Below are 18,279 nucleotides of genomic sequence, written 5' to 3' on the forward strand. Positions count from 1 at the left end.
TCTCTGTATCTGCCTGGTTGTCTCTTCAATTTTCAATGTGGCAATTTGTCCTGTTACCTCAATTCTCTTATGGAGCTAAGAAAAGTTGTTGATTTTCCATTTGTTTAGCTTTTTTTCTCATTCTGAAGACAGAAGGGATGATGTTCAACATCTTTATATGTTGGACCAGACACTGGAAGTTGCATATCACTTTTAGATATCATAGATATCTTTTTTCATCCTGTCATGTTTCAGTTACCCACAACTGTGCTTTATTGAACAGAAACCTTTAACTTGGATGCCATAATATTATCTGTTGTTTTGCCTTTGTGTTTGTTCTTTCAAATATTTTTCAAGAAGACTTTTCCTGTCCCTAGGTAAAAAGATACTCTCCTATTTTTTTTCTATTACTTTGTAATTTTACCTTTCACAATTGGAGCTGTAATACATCTGGAATCCACCTTTTCATCTGGTGTTCAATTTTGATTTTCCCCCCATAGCGAGCCAGTTTTCCCAATGGAATCTATGAAACAGTCCTTTCTTGCCCATTTGATTTATGGTATATTAAGTTCCCACTTACACCTCCTCCTCTCTTCTGGGTCTATTCAGTTCCATTGGCCTACTTGTCTGTTCTCTTGCCAATGCTGCAGTGTTTTGATACTATGTCAATAGCTGGTAGGAAATATTCCTCCTCTTTTTTTCTTTATTTTGACTGTGTTATTCAGAAATGTACTTTTGAAGTAAATTACGTCTGGGTTTATCTCTGTGCCTTGTTTCTCCTATCCTAAATAAAAAAGGAGCACTGAGATTCGTTTAAGACAATCTTTCTAACAAGCACATGCTTTCCTTTGTGTATAAAGACCCAGCTGTTACTGCAGCATGGGTAGGACCTGCAGTTCAGGCTGTTTTTGCAGCAGCCCCATGGTGAGCCCGTCACTCCTCAGCCAGGGCTGTGCACTTGGGACAGAGATGGCTGAGGTGACTGATAGCAAGGAGAGGGATCTTCTGTTGAGGATGACTTCTTGGATTCTTTGGCATCATTCTTTGCAAATAAGCTAGGCAGCCTAAAAAGCCTCTACTTTTGGAGGCCATCTAATGTAACTAGTGTATCTTTTAGGTAAAAATACTGAGGTTCTGCAATGCGTGGTTATTCCCCAAGATCTCACAGCTTCCTTATGACAGACCAAGAATCAGACCTTCTCATTGATTCTTAGTTTATTGCTTCAACCACCCACTGTACCATATGGCATCCTTCAGTGAACAGGGAAGGTGGAAGTTCAAGTGCTAAATTCTGAGAAATGTCTACAGATAAGTGTGCTGTTCATTTTGTTTCCAGTGGATGAACGGGAGTGTGAAGCATGCTTCAAGTGAACCGTCAAACATGAAATCAAGACCTGACTTCCAGTCACAAGTTGGAATTTCTTTTCTTGTTTACTGACAACTTTAGGCATCTTGGGTTTCAGTATTTCAGTAAAATAAGGTAGATTTCAAGGCCTACTGCAAATATTTTGAGGACAGCAAAACTGTGACAGCAGGAAAAGGACCAAATTAGAAGCTGCAGTGACCTCACTGCCCTACTATTGACAAATGACTAATTGATTCTGTACACACAGCTGCTAGAACCAAAGCGTGGACACAAGGCTAGCCGCATTGTTAACATAAACCATGTATCATTAAAAGTTAATATGTGGTTTCCTTTAAACAAAGAGGCTACTCCAGATGACAGAGATATTCATCAAATGGTAGCCGTAATGGAAAAGACAGGATATCATGTTGCTTTCTATTAAGGAAAATAATTACCTAGAAATAACAGCACATCAAGACAATATATATTTTATTTACTATAAATAATATCATTAGACTATTTTTTAGTGTCTTATGGTCCATCTACCCTAAGAAAATTGCCATTTATGCTTTTCAGTTTCTCTTTGTTTACATGAATACATATTTTACACAGTTGTAATCTTAGTTTACATACTACTTTAAATTCTTCTTTCCAAGCTCAGACGATATTATTAGCAACTATATTGCTTGGTGATTTTTTTTTTTTTTTTTTTTGAGACAGAGTCTTGCTCTGTTGCCCAGGCTGGAGTGCAATGGTGTGATCTCGGCTCACTGCAACCTCCACCTCCTGAGTTCAAGTAATTCTCCTGCCTAAGCCTCCTGAGTAGCTGGGACTACAGGCGTGCACCACCTTGCCTGGCTAATTTTTGTATTTTTAGTAGAGGCAAGGTTTCACCATGTTGGCCAAGCTGGTCTCAAACTTCTGACCTCAGGTGATCCACCCACCTTGGCCTCCCAGCATGCTGGGATTACAGGTGTGAGCCACTGCGCCCTGCTGCTTGGTGATTTAATTTTAGAATTATTGTGTGTGTTTGAATGTTACTTGCAGTGTGGCAAGAAAATTCTTTTGTAACTTTACTAGAACTGACCAGTACCACAGACTGGACCACACAGCTGATTTTGGCCTGGGCAAAGAGGTCTTGGTCTTAATCCAACATGGACAGACTCAGGAAGTCACTCTCCCCAGCTCTGTTCAAGTGGCACAGAGGGGCCCAGGGCTCTGCCCGACGATGTACAGAAAAAGTCTTGGTCTTGAGGAATCTTCCCTTTATAGGCAGACAGCATTTCAAGTAATCTGTGTGAAATCAGTGCATTTCTCTTTCTTCATTCGGATGAAGTGACGCTAAGCAGGAAAGTCTTTCAGGTTTGTGCAATCTGTAGAGAGCAGGCTGGTGATTCTTACCCAGTCTCAAGCTATTTGATGAGAAGGGTCTTCAAATTTGATCCTAATATTAAGGATGTGGTAGAAACTCTGTATCAAAATCTTTATTACAGCATTATTTATAATAATGAAGAATTAGAAATAAATATCCAACCATACAGAACATATTGTTTATTAAAATGATGATATTTTAAGAAGCTATACAAAAGGTTGTTTTTAAATGCAAATAATGACATAAAGAAATATTTATGTTGAACAAGAAAAGATATTGGAATGCAAAATCCCATCTAAACAATGATCCTAGATACATTACAAATTTTTATCAGGGAATAAGTGGTTGATGTGTTTGTGCTATGTATATCTATGTGTATATGCACATAAAAATAATTCCCAGAAGAAAATATCTGAATTTTCACATCTGTATTGCAAATTTATGGGCTATTTAAATACATTTTTCTATATAAGCTTATAAAATTCAAGATTGACTATAGTTGGTATGTATTACTTTTAGAACTAGGATTTTTAAAAAAGGTATTTAAAAATACCTAAATCATTTTTTTGCTGCTAAAGGTGAATAGAGTAAGTGCAAGACACTGCTAATATCAGCAGGATCCAGCTTCTCTCAATAGCCCCACGGTAGAGGCAAGTTCCATCAAACCAGCCACTGCACAAAGCAGTTATGACTACCGACCAACTAAGGGACTAGCGTGTTTAACGTACCTTATGTAGGAACTTACTTATGTAGGATTGTAGAATCACATCACCAGGCCTAGGCATGAGTATGAACGGAGGCTCACATAATATACATTTAAATGTTTTATAGTTTTAAACCAAACTAACTCTTAAATAAGGTGTGTTTCATTCTCCTGTCTTGACAAGTGTACCTCCTTAATTATCTGAAAGCTGAGTACAATTTAGAGTTTGAGAATTCCTCAGAAGCCTAAGACTGCATGGGAATTGGCAGCAGAGCAGAACTGGGCTGTGGCCTCCCTCCTCTTGTCCCAGCCCATGCCCTCATAGTCAGGCCTGGTGTGCACCTGTGAGGTCAATATGGCCTTCAGTCCCAAACTCTGTTCCCACCTCCGTGAGTGACCACCCCTTGGTGATCCCTACCCCTAAGGTGTCACACTGTTGGGGAAAAGCCTGTGATAGACCTCTCCAGGCCCCTGGAAGTGGGTTCCTGGGTACCCAGGCCCTGGATTCCTAGAGCATGCTCCAGAGAGAAGGCAGGTACCTCTTCCCAATGTGGAGAAATGCTAGTAGGAGGCCAGAGCCAAGTGTGGCTCAGTATATCAGCCATCTTGGTAAATGTTTCATATGTGCTTAATAAGAATGCCTAATCTGTTGTTGATGGAGTATTCACTTATATCGATTAGGTCAAGTTGGTTGATCATATTGTTCAGGTCTTTTCTGCCCTTATTCATTTTCTATCTACTTGCTGTAACAATTGCTGAAAGAAGAGTCACCAGGCATAATTATGATTTTGTTATTTCTCCTTTCAGTTCTATCTGGTTTTGCTTTACATATTTTGAAGATCTGTTGTTCAGAGCATACATATTTAGGTTTGTTATATCTTCTTTGTAAATTAACCTTTTTGCCGTTATGTAATATCCCTCTTTATCCCTGATAAAGGTTCTTGCTCTGAAGTCCACTTTGTCTGGTATTATATAGCCACTCTAGCTTCTTTTTATTATGTGTATGGTATGTCTTTTCCATTTCTTTACTGGTTATTCTAACCTTACGTGACATTTAAACTGGCTCTTGTATTAAACATATAGTTGGGGCTCATTTTTTAAGTCAAATCTGACAACCTAATTTTAATTAGCATGTTTAGACTATTTTAATTTAATGTAATTATTGATGTGTTTGAAAGTATACTTAATTATTTCTCTTCCGTTTTTTATTTTTTCACTCCTTTTCCCAATTACTTTTTTTTTTTGCTTTTATTTTTAATTTACACTTGGATTTGGGGCTGTACATCATTTTATTTTAGTTGTTCTAGGGATTGCATGATAAACAGCTAACATTTCACAGTCTAATCAGTTCTGGAGATGGTGTTCTTTGACTTTATCCTACTAGGGATTAGCTGGGCTTCTCGAGCCTATAAATTTATGTAATTCATTAACTTTCAGAAGTTTTAAACATATTTCTTTAAATAGTTTTTTGCACCAATCTCTTTCTCCTCTCATCTGGGACTCCAAAGACATAAATGTTAGTTCTTCTGATATGATACCATAGGTGTTTGGAGCACAACTCAAGGCTGCCGGCTTGGATTTTTAAAAATCCTTTTTAAAAGGGATTTTAAAAATTCCTTTCTCTCTGCATTCTTCAGATTGGTAATTTCTATAATATGCTGTCAAGTTCACCAATTATTTTCCTTTTTAAAATTCCATTCTGCTAATAAAATAGTTCTTTAATTTCAGATATTATATTTTTTAGTTGTAAAATTTTTACTTTGTTCCTTTTCATAATTTTTTTTCTGGTCAAGTAATATTACTTTGTACTCTAAACATTTTCGAAATTATAGTGTCTAGACCGAATCCTGTTAATATCCTCTGGAGAATGTTAATTATTTGTTTTCACAGACAATTCACCTAGTTGTATTTAGACTGAAAGTTCTTTCTCACCTTCTTTGATATTGGTTCAGTTTTCAATGTTGCTGCTATACTCCTTGGCTCTGTCTTGCACAGGTACAGTTCAGGAATGAGTCTGGGCTCTGCCCCACCTAGTACACAGAATTAGATGACTCCCTTCTCCAGCTCTCTCCTATCTGAGATTTGCCCACAGGAACCCCTTTCCCGGTCCTCTCAACAGAAAGCTCTGGTTTCCCTCAGAACTTTAGCTGCTAAATACATTAGAGAAGTCAGTGTGAAAGCAGAATTATAAATCTCAGGTAGAAAGTCCCCAGTAAGTAGGTTGCTGTGGTTTGAATGTGTCCCCCAAAAAGCATGTGTTGGAAAATTAATCCCTAATGCAACAGTGTTGGGAGGTGGGGCCTGATGAGAGGTGATGAGGCCATGAGGGTTCCACTTCATGAGTGGATTAATGCTCTCATTGCAGGAGCTGGTTCATTATAAAGGGGCAAGTTCAGCGCCTTCACTCTCATGCGTGCATAGGCTCTTGCCCTTCCACTGTGAGATGACACAGCAAGAAGGCCCTCACAAGATGCTAGCCCCTTGATCTTGGACTTCTTAGCTTCTAGAACCATAAGACATAAATTCATGTTTATTATTAATTGGTTACTCTCAGATATTTTGTTACAGTATCACAAAATGGACTAAGAGATAGATCGTTTACTTTCTTCTCCAATTCATTGCACAGATCTCTTCTTTCCTGACAAGGTTCACTCTCCAGGTATTAAAATTTATTTTTTTCTCCCTCTGTAACCTAAATACTATCTCCTGCTTCTCTTTTAAGACCAGTCAAGCATCATCTCTTGTAGAGTAACTCTCTCAGGAAGTATTCTCCAGAGGCTTGTCTCCAGCTCCCTAAGCACGATGCCTCAGTACCCTCGACTTCTACACATATCCATTTGTTTTGTCTAAATTGCAACCTGGTGCAGTTTAGATATGCTCCATTTGATGGATTTGTGGATTTTAAAATCTGCTTTTAACTCTATTAACTGTCACAAATGGATAAGTGACTTATAGACACTCCTGAAAAGAAAATTAATATTGAAGAGAATACTAATAAAGAACACAAACATTTACAAAATGACAAGACTGCTCTTGCCAGGACAAATTTTCATCAAGCGCATTAACAATGAAATACACCCTGAATAGTTTTCCCCTAAGTGATGTCAAGGTATTATTCATCACATTTTATAAGACACTTTAAAACTAGGCATCCAGAGTGAAGATAAATCTTTTCTATTTGTTTTTCAGCAAAGTTTAATTCAAAGGTAATTCAATCCAGTAGTTTGAAAAATTTCACTTAGCTCTGATAATGATTTAGAAGTCTCATTTAAAGTTTTTTATTTAATAATAAAAGACAAAATGACACATATTCAGGTTTAATGTTTATTCTTACCACTGCAGTGAAAAAGATAGTTAAAATGATAAATGATGATTATAATACAATAAGCCAAAAGCTTATCTTTGTCAGCAAATATATGCAGAAAACAGAAAATATTTGCTGAAAATATGAAGTAATAAGTATTAGAACAAACAAATTCTAGGAATTTTATTGTGCAGTAGTGCTGATGTTTTGACATATATCAGGTTTATGATATTTACTGGATTCTTTTCAAAAATACAGTAAATTAAGAACTTCTTGTGAGTCATAAAGATGACTGAAAAAAGACATATTCTCAATATTATTTTTGAAGATGAAAGCAATATTTCATTAAAAACTGTGTGGAGAGGAGCCAATATTAGTGGTTGATTTTACTAGATATAAATAAGGATCATAGAATAAGGTTATAGAAATAATATCACTCATGAATTCATTCATTTCGTGGCCTGAAAGGAAAGTGTTGCAGCGAAGAAACTGAATCCAGAGGTACACAAAGTATAATATGATGTAAACAAGGTAGTTCCTATTACAAAAATGACCTTTAAGATATAGAAGAATCTTCACAATGATTTATAATGGCATGGAGAGAGACAGTGAAAATGTTTATGCAACATACATATGAGCTGTGCCACAGATATGCCAAAGTATTTTCAAAAACTTCTACATTTCAATACTTGTTGTGCATTTGCTGATATTTTAAAATAAGTAGTTGTGAGTAGCATGTTGTCAAGCAGATAATTTTTTTAAATGAATATACAAAATCAGCTCATTCCAGGTGAAGTCATATTTTTAAGTTGTTATGATGCCATGATTTTAAAACATCATGTTTTAATTACATCTATTGTTACAATTTCCTGAGAGCTCATGCTATCTATTAAAACAAGTCATTTTCAAAAAGTTTTAAAACTTAAAAATGAAATTTCAACTTGTTTGGAAAGAATCAAGGCCATGAGAAGCCTAAGAAGATGTGACAAATAAATGTAATGTGATACCCTATATGGAATTCTAGAACAGAAAAAAAAGACATTACATGAAAACTAACTAAGTGTGAAAGAAGTATAGATCTTATTTATCAGTTCATTAATTGTAACACATGAAATGACTAATGTAGGATGTTAACAGGAAAAATTGGATGCAGGGTATATGGGAAGTCTCTGTATTATCTTTACGATTTTGCTGTAAATTTAAAATTGCTCTAAAAAATAAAATGTATTTTAAAATATCTTCTAAATGAAGTTTTCATCATGTAACTACCCTCATAATCAATTTACAGAATACTTTTATCATACCTAAAAACTTCCCATGCCCTTTTTGCCATGAGTCCGCTTCTCCTATCCCAGCTCCTGGAAACCACTGACTTGATATTTGTCCCTATAATTGTGCCTTTTCCAGGATGTCAGGTAGATATGATAATACAGTATGAATCATAGAATACGTAGCATTTCATGTCTTCCATTAGCATGATGGTTTTTAAATGTATTCTTGTTGATGCATGTATCAGTAGTTCCTTTATTTTTATTACTGAGCACATTGCTGGTTGTAACTCAAATTGTTCATACATTCACCACTTGATAATTGTTTGGGTTGTTTCCAGTTTGGGACTATTATGAATAAAGCTAAAATAAACTTTCATATACAGGGTTTTGTGTAGACATGTGTTTTCATTTCTAGAGTGTGTTTTCAAATACCTAGAATAAAGATTGGTGGGTCACATGTTAACTGAATGTGTAACTTTATAAGAAACTGCCAAATTGTTTTCCAAAATGTCTGTCCTAGTTTGACTTCTGACAAACAAAATATGAGTTCCTTCTCTTGGTGTGGTTTTTTGGTTGTTGTTAATTTTTAATTTTTGTATGTACATAGCGGGTGTATATATTTATGGGCAATGTGAGATATTTTGATACAGGCATGCACTGCATAATAATCACATTGGGTAAATGGCATATCCATCACTTCAAGCATTTATCCTTTGTGTTACAAAAAATCCAGTTAAGTTCTTTTAGTTATTTTTAAATGTACAATTAAATTATTTTTTAATATAGTCACCCTATTGTGCTAGCAAATACTATGTCTTATTCTTGCCAGCAATCAATATTGAAAATAGTTTTCATTTTAGCCAAACCAGTAGATTGTTGTGTTTTAATGTGTATTTCCCAAATGAATCTAATGTAAGAATATATATGAATGGCAAGTAAGCTCATGGAAAGATTCTCAACATCTAATGATCCAGATCTTCACAAAGTATAATATATCAACAAGGTAATTCCTATTACAAAAATGACCTTTAAGATATAGAAGAATCTTTACACTAATTTATTATGGCATGGAGAGAGACAATGAAAATATTTATGTAACACACACATGAGCTCTGCCACAGATATCTCATGACGAAGTATTTCCAAAAACTTCTAAAATTCGATATAGTGAACAATCTAATGATGTTGAGAATCTTTCCATGGGCTTACTTGCCGTTCATATACATTCTTTTGTGAAGTGTCCGAGTCTTTTGCCCATTTTTAAATAGGATTGTTTGTCTCTTATTATTAGATTTTGAATGTTCTTTTTGTGTTATGAATACAATTTTTTACCATATATATGGGTTTTTAAAAAAGCATTTTCTTCCAATCTGTGGCTTGTCTTTTTATTTTATTAACAATGTCTTTTAAAAAGCATAACTTAAATTTTTGTTAATATCTGATTTATTAGTATTTTTCTTTTTATGGTTTGTGCTTATGCTCTAAAATATTTGCCCAGCTTAAGTTCCAAAGATTTTTCTCATATACTTAATTCTTAAAGTTTTAAAATTTTTATCTCATACATTTAGGTTTATGATCCATTTTGCGTTAATTTTTTTGTATGTAGGACAAGATAAGGATTCAGTTCCACTTTTTTTCTTTTCTTTCATGTTTCCTTTTCTTTCTTCCTTCTTTTTATATAAAAAAATTGATGTCCGATTACTCCAGTACCATTTTTGATGCTATTTTCCCTCATTGAGTTACTTTGAAACATTTGTTGAAAGTAAAATAAGCATGGATGTATGGATCTAGTGACTTGAAGCATAGGTAAGCCCACTGCAGGGTGAATGCTATTTATTTTTGTTTTTTTCTCTTCTACTCACAATGTTATAAAATCACTCAAGTATTATGAGACACAACAAATGCAAACAAAGACAACTCATTGTTAAGAGAAAAGGGAATGGACAAAGTTAGAACCACAAAACTATCACATGGAACTTTCTATTTACTATGAATTATGTGCTGAAGGATCTAGCAAAAACAAACAAACAAAACAACAAAAAAACCCAAACAACACAGAGAAGGGATGGGCATTTTCAGAAGATAAATAGAAACTATAAAAGTTTTGAGCACAAACAGTAGAAATAAAAAAAAAAAGGGCTCATACAATATAAAACATAAAGAAATCCTTTAATGGGTTAGCAAACTGGCCAAAGTTGAGGAACGAATCATTGAGCAAACTAGGTCAATAGAAATTATTCAAACTAAATACAAAATGAAAAGTGAATGAAAAACAGAACAAAGTATCTAACATTCGTGTGACAATATCAAGCTGCCTAACATACATGTATGTAATTGGCATCCCCAAAGGAGAAGAAAGAAAACATGGCAGAATACTTCAGAAAACAATGGCCAATAATTTTCCAAATGAATAAAATCCATAAATTTAATAGACTCAGAGAACACCAATTAGCAGTCAGATACACACAAACACACATACACATAAACAAATACACACATACACACCCAAATACATCATAGTCAAATTGCTGAAAACCAAAGATACAGTAAATACCAAAGGCACCCAGAGAAAAGACTACATGAAGAACAAAGATAAGGATGATGACAAATTTCTTAAAAATATGTAATCCAGAAAACAATGGATTGACACCTTTAAAATAATGAAGTTAAAAAAAATCCATCAGGCCAGGCTCAGTGGCTCATGCCTGTAATCCCAGCACTTTGGGAGGCCAAGGTGGGCAGATCACCTGAGGTCAAGAGTTCAAGACCAGCCTGCCAACATAGTGAAACCCCATCTCTACTAAAAATACAAAAATTAGCTGGGCATGGTGGCAGTCACCTGTAATCCCAGCTACTCAGGAGGCTGAGGCAGGAGAATTGCTTGAACCTGGGAGGCAGAGGTTGCAGTGAGCCAAGATCATGCATTCCAGCCTGGGCCACAAGAGTGAGACTCCGTTTCAAAAAAAAAGAGAAGAAAAAAAAAAGAAATCCATTCATCTAGAATTCTAAATGCAGTGAAAATATATTTCAATAAGGAAAATCAAATAAAAAATGTTCAGGAAAACAACATGCAGCGATGAAATGTTAAAAGAAGCTCTTAAGACCAAGTAAATAATAATGCAAATCAAAATGTGAAACTAGACAAATGAATAAAAAGTGCTGTAAACAGCAAAACAAGGGTAAATACAAATAAAGTATATTTTTCTTATTTCAAATCATTTTAAAAGATGATTGATTACTTAAAACAAAAATAATAATAAAACATATGGTTTTATTACACATGTAGAATTTAAAAGTTTGACAAACATAGCATAATGAATGGAAGAGAGGAAATGGAAGATTTGTAAGGTTTTTACATTATATCTGAAGTTGTTTAATGTAATTTAAAAGCCGACTATGGTAAGTTAAGAATATACATTCAAACTTTAAAGCAATCACTAAAAAATTTTAGTAGATGTGGAAATAATAAGCCAATAGTAGAGATGAAAAAGGAATATAAAAATAGCCAATTAAACCTGGAAAAGCATAAATATTTCTTTATAAGGTTTTATAGGAATATGTGTTTTCATTTGTCTTAGGTATATACCTAAAAGTGGAATTGCTGGGTCATATACTATATGTTTAGACTTTTGAGAAACTGCTAGACTGTTTTCCCAAGGAACTGTACCATTTAACACTCCCATCAGCAATCTATGAGAGTTTCTATTTCTCCACATCTTCACCAACAAATATTACCTCTTTTAAATCATAGCCATCCCAGTGAGTGTGAAGTGGTAGCTCACTGTGGTTTTTGTTTGCATTTCCCTTACGACTAACTATATGCAGAATCTTTTCATGTGCTTAGTGAACATTTGTATTTCTTCTTTAAAGAAATATCTATTTAAACTCTGTCCATTTTTAATTGGATTGTCTTTTTATTGTTGAATTTAATAGTTCTTTATATATTACAAGTATAGGTCTGTTATTTAATACATGGTTTGCAAATATTTTATCTCATTCTTTGGATTATGTTTTCACTTTCTTGTTAACATCTTTTGAAGAGCAAAAGTTTTCAATTGCATTATGGTAAAGTTCAATTTATCTATTTTTTCTTGTTACTTGTATTTTCCTTGTCATATTTAAGAAGGCTTTGCCTAAGCCAAGACTATAAAGATTTACCTCTATATATTCTTCTAAGAGTTTTATACTTTTGTTTTTTACATTTTTGAATCTATGATCCATTCTGAGTTAATTTTTTATATGGTGTGAGGAAGAGGGAAAACTTTATTCTTTTACATGTAGATATCTGGTTGTTAAAAAAGATTTGTTAAAAAGATTATTCTTTCCCCCATTTAATTGTCTTGGCATCCTTGTTGAAAATTAATTGATCATAAATGTAAGAGTTTATTTCTGAACTATAAACTCTATTCCACTGATATTTATTTTTATCCTTATGCTAATACCATACTGTACTCATTACTATAGCTTTCTATTGAATGTTAAAATTGAGAAGTTCGAGTTCTCCAACCCCCATCTTTTTTATGATAATTTTAGATATTGTGAGCCCATCAAATTTCCATATGAATTTCAGGATCAGCTTATCAATGTATGCAAAAAATGTAGCTGTGATTTTGATAGGGATTGTGGTGAATCTGTAGATCAATTTGGAGAACATTGGGGAATATTGCCATTTTAACCATATTAAGTCTTCCAATCTGTAAGTATGACATGGATTACCATTTATTTAGATGGACTTTGATTTCTTTCAGTTATGTTTTGTATTATTGAATGTAGAAGTCTTTTACTTTTTTGTTAAATTTATTCCTAAGTATTTGATTATTTGATGCTATTGTATTAATAAATGAAATTGTTATTAATTAAACCTAATTGCATCTTTGAATCTGAAGTGCATTTCCTGTAGTGAACATAAAGGTGGATTTTGCTATAATCTGAATGTTTTTGTCCCCCCACGAATTCTTATGTTGAAATCCTAACCCCCAAGGTGGTAGTATTAGTAATTGGGGTCTTTTGGAGGTGATTATGTTACATGGGTAAAGCCATCATAAATGGGATTAGTACTCTTTTATAAAGAGGCTGAAGAAAGACTCCTTCTCCCTTCCATCACATGAGGTTATGATGAGAAGACAGCTGTCTATAAAGAAGCAAGCCATCACCAGACACTATATCTCCTGGCAGCTTCATCCTGGACTATCAAGCCTCCAAAATTGTGAGAAATTTCTGTTGTTTATAAGCCACCCAGTCTATGGTATTTTGTAATAGTATCCCATATGAACTAAGACAGATCTTTCTATATCTGGACTGTCAATCTATGCTTTTGATCAGCATAATTAATCCTTTCACATTTATTTTTATTATTGATAAAATTGTATTTATATCTGACATTTTATCTTTCTTTTTTCTATATTTCTCGTGTCATTTTTGTTCTACTTTTTTCATTTATCGCTTTTTTGCATTAAGTAAATATTTTTCTAGTGTGACTTTTATTTCCTTTAATGAACCTATGCAACTTTTAGTTTCTTCTTCTTATATATTTAATTATTTTATGTATGCTGGGCTTACCACATACATCTTAACTTGTCAGAATATCCTTGGGATTTATACTAACTTTATTCTTGTGAGATACAGAAATTATATTTTCTATTTCACAGTGATGAGACATTGTCATTATGCCCTCTACCTTTTCATTTTTATTTTACCTTTTCCTTTCCCTTTACCCCTTTGCCTTTTTTACCTTAGTTCTTTGAGCACATTTTTGTTGTTGTTGTTGTTGTTGTTGTTGAGATGGAGTCTTGCTCTGTCGCCCAGGCTGGAGTGAAGTGGCATGATCTCGGCTCACTGCAACCTCCGCCTTCTGGGTTCAAGCAATTCTCCTGCCTCAGCCTCCCAAGTAGCTGGGATTACAGGTATGTGCCACCACGCCTGGCTAATATTTTTGTATTTTTAGTAGAGATGGGGTTTCACCATTTTGGCCAGACTGATCTCAAACTCCTGACCTTATGATCCGCCTGCCTTGGCCTCCCAAAGTACTGGGATTACAGGCATGAGCCACCATGCCCAGCCCCTTTGAGCACATTTATAATAGCTTCTTTGAGGTCTTTGTCTGCTAAATTTTAAAACAGAACTCTCTCAAAGGCAGTTGGTGTTGCCTGCTTTTTTTCTTGTATATAGATTGATTTCCTTTTTTGCTTTTGCAAATCTTGTGATTTTTTGTTAAAAATATCATTTTAGATACACTATTGTAGCAACAGTGAATAGTCACACACACACACACACACACACGCCTCAGTAGAGTTTTTTTTTTAATGTGTTTAGTGACCTTGTTGAACTATTTAAGAAAGTCTATATTTTTGTACTGTGCAATTTCTCATGTCACTCTTCAGAGGATGTGGCCTTGCCCATGTGCATAGTCACCAGGGATAATGGTGAATTTAGCAGGGCTGTTTTTGACTTTCTCCTTCCCAGTCATTCTGTTAAGCTGTCTGCTTGTCTCAGTATTATATCTAGCTATTATTATAGCTTCCATCAATTGCTAGCTGATTATTCCATTGTTTTTGATGATGCCCTTGGGCCTAAATTGCTTCCTATCTTTGAGGCCATTGTTGAGGTTTGTTCCAACCACAGGAGGGCTCTTTTTAGCTGTCTGTTTCCTGGTTTTCTCTGCCAAAGTTCCACCTTGTTTGTAGTGCAGCTTGCTCCTGTCATGGAACTACCAGCCCTCTCTTAATTACTTACAATCACTGCTTACCTCCACTGTTTCCCAGAAAGCCCTTAGGCTCGAATTTCCCTTACTTTCTGTTCCAAATAAAGTCAGTTCCTTAAGTGGAGCTTTCGAGCTTTCTCCTCTTAGGACCAACGTATCTAGTTGGGCAAAACCGTTGTGTCGCTGCTCTGGAGGTGGGGACCAGGATAGTGGCTTACTTCTCTGAGTGGCACCCCTGCTTCGCAAACAGGGCACTGGATTGAGGCAGCAGCCTCTGGTCTTCTCAACTTGCCTCCTTTTGTGAGGAACCTTTGGCTTTCTAAGCTACAGGTGAGGGCAGTTAGGGCCCCAGTATTCTTGGCCTGCCATACCTGGGGTATGAGTGGGAGCTGGGTGGAGAAAGGAAGCCCCAGACCTCTCATTGTTCTTGCCTCAAACAGAGTCTCTGTAGCACTGAGCTGGTAGCTTGCCCTTCTCATAGAGATACTTCTCATGGAGATACTTAAGGGACTGACTTTATTTGGAACAGTCATACAGGGCCTATGTTCTTGGCCGATGGGAAAGAGCTTTGATCTTGCCTGCATCTATGCAGAGTGGAGCTGTCATTTTGCTGAGCTGGATGGGGAAAGAAAGAACAGGAAGTAGCTCAAATTTCACTGTTCTTAGCAAAATTTGGTAGATTTTCTTAAATAAATGTTTCTTTTTATGCTGTATGCCCATAGAACAAGTTCCAAAGATTTAAAATGTTTGGGTTTCTTTTCTCAGTTTCACCAATTAGGTTGTTTCACTAGGGAGAGGGTACATGTAGGTTATTATGCCAAAATTCTGGAAATTGTCTACCAGTATCATATAATTTTAAACTAAGAATTTCAAAATTAAAGAAGCATATTAATTGCTCTCAATTATAAAACACATATGCAATAATAATTTTGGAGGATTGTATTAAAAATCACAACACTTAGTGCTCTATGACAATGTTCATTCTGCTCATGAATCTGCAATTTGGCAGAACTTCTGCCAAAGAGACTGTTCACTCTTGCTTTATTCCATGTCGACTAGGGTTACTCAAAAGTTAGAACTGAAATAACTTAATGGCTCACTCATTCATATTTTTGGTGGGTTATACTTGGAAAATTCAAACCGCTGCAGGTTATAGTAGCTAGGGCTTCTTGGATATCGCTATCTTTATGTGGCCTCCCCATGTGGTCTCTCTAGCATGCTTCAGGGTAGCTGATCTTTTATATGTCACCTAAGAGCTTCCAAGGCATGTGTCCTCAGAGACAGGAAAAAGAGGAAACTCTGACTTTTTATGACCTAGCCTTGGAAGTCATAAAGTGTCATTTCTGCTCAAGTCCCAGTCCCACTAGATTCACCCATTTGCCCATTTATCTTGGCATTTCTATTTATAGAGATGAGTAAGCATGATACTCAGAAAAATAAAGAAATTTACCCAAATTATAGACCTAATAAATGAGAGAACAATGATTGAATAACTCTGTCTGGTAATATTCAATAAATGCTATTAAGATACTTGGTCACAACTTTTATATAAAAACAAATTTACACCCTGCGAGCGAGAAACAAAAATTCCTTCTAGGAGATACCAGGAGATAGACAAATCATAGTACGGACAACTCACACATTTCAACAATGTTATGTGATGTGTACACCCCGCTAGTAGAAATGCAATGTTTCAAGGGAGGCTAAGAGATGGAGCAATTTACTCTTCCTTGGGGGTGAGAGGGACTGCCCGGCTGAGAGGTAACATTTGAGCAGAACCTTAGAGGATCTTCAGCGATAGATAGTCTGTAGTTGAGGAAGAGAGGTCAGAGCCCAGGCCCAGAGAGCACAGGGCCACGGAATTGACATGGGGGGTGTGGAGGTTCAGGGAAGGCTGGGCACTAAAGCATAACTGTGGGATATGGTGAAGCCCAGGTGTTGGGGGAGGTGGGGTCAGGAGATGAGGCTGGAAATAGGTTAGGCCTTGCTTGTGAATGACTTTGAATGACATACTGAGAAGTTGCTCTTTAACTTATGACTAATCAAGAGCCACAGCAGTTTATAAGTAGAGAAGTGATACAGTAAATTCCACATTTAGAAAGACCACTTCAGTGATTACATAGAGAAAAATGAAGGGATTTAATACTGGGGAATAAGACACAAGACAGGAGAGCAATGTAATAGACGGTGCTCTGGTGTTGAGAATGACATCAGAGGCATATCTTTTGTGTTTTTATTCCAATACTGTTGTAAACTTCTGAAGCTTGAAGGGCTGTGCAGCAAAAAAATCTCAGTGTGGGTAGAGGTGTAGCAGGACAAGCGGCAGACAAAACCCCTCAGACACCGAGTTAAAGAAGGAAGGGCTTTATTCGGCCAGGAGCTTCGGCAAGACTCAGGTCTCCAAAAACCAAGCTCCCCAAGTGAGCAATTCCTGTCTCTTTTAATGGCTTATAACTCTAAGGGGGTCTGTGTGAGACGGTCGTGATCAACTGAGCAAGCAGGGAGTATGTGACTGGGGGCTGCATGCACCGGCAATCACAACGGAACAGAACAGGACAGGGATTTTCACAGTGCTTTTCCATAAAATGTCTGGAATCTATAGATAACATAACCAGTTAGGTCAGGGGTCAATCTTTAACCAGGCCCAGGGCGCGGCGCCAGGCTGTCTGCCTGTGGATTTCATTTCTGCCTTTTAGTTTTTACTTCTTCTTTCTTTGGAGGCAGAAATTGAGCATAAGCCAATATGAGGGGTGGTCTCCTCCCTTAGAGGTATCAACTGTTATTTAATTACATTTTAGCAAAATTTTAAGGGTGGTTTTTCTAGCAGTAGGAAAGAGGAAAAACACCAAAATTTGACTAAGTTATTTGGCTTTTATTCAATTCGTTTTGCTCTTTTTTTTTCCTGTGACATGAGTTTGTTCCTGAAGGGCAAGGTCAAAGGAGTTTCTGACTAATGTATCCCTAAACTTCGTGCTGTTTTATTACTCTTCCATTGAGGCCAGCACACCTTAATATGACATTTTAAAATTCACAACGTTTTGTTAGCAAAATAGTTACTTTTTTTGCACTTTTATTTTTTAAAACAATTTTTTATTAAAACAATTATCTTATCAGAACCAATGACCATACCCATCAGCCAGTGTTAGTAATGCCAAACAGGCCTCTCAGCTTGCACTATGTTAATTATATTCAAAATAAGAATCCACAGAAAGAACTCAAATGAGTACAAATATTTCTTAATATATTTTTGGGATGGAATTCCTAATAGAGTCTATTCCTTGCCTGAAACCTGCAAATATACATTACTTTTAATGTTGTTAAGTATGAGTCACAAGTAGAGGTAAGAGGCAGTGAACACAATGTTTCTTACTGCAAATCTTTTTTTCCCCTCTAAAAATTGGAGTTGTCTTATACTATAGTCACTGAGGAGAGTAACAATAAGAACCATCAAAATTGTTAGTTGCAACTTGAGATAAATAAAATACACATAAATCCTCCCAAGTGGAAAAATATTCACTGTGTGTGTCTTTCATTTTCATTCATTAAGACAAAGTTCTGAAAGCCAAGTACTACATTTGTTGTTTAGTTCCCTTTTGCACTCAGAA

This window comes from Pan troglodytes, chromosome 6, assembly GCF_028858775.2.
Source record: "Pan troglodytes isolate AG18354 chromosome 6, NHGRI_mPanTro3-v2.0_pri, whole genome shotgun sequence".
NCBI lineage: Eukaryota > Metazoa > Chordata > Mammalia > Primates > Hominidae > Pan > Pan troglodytes.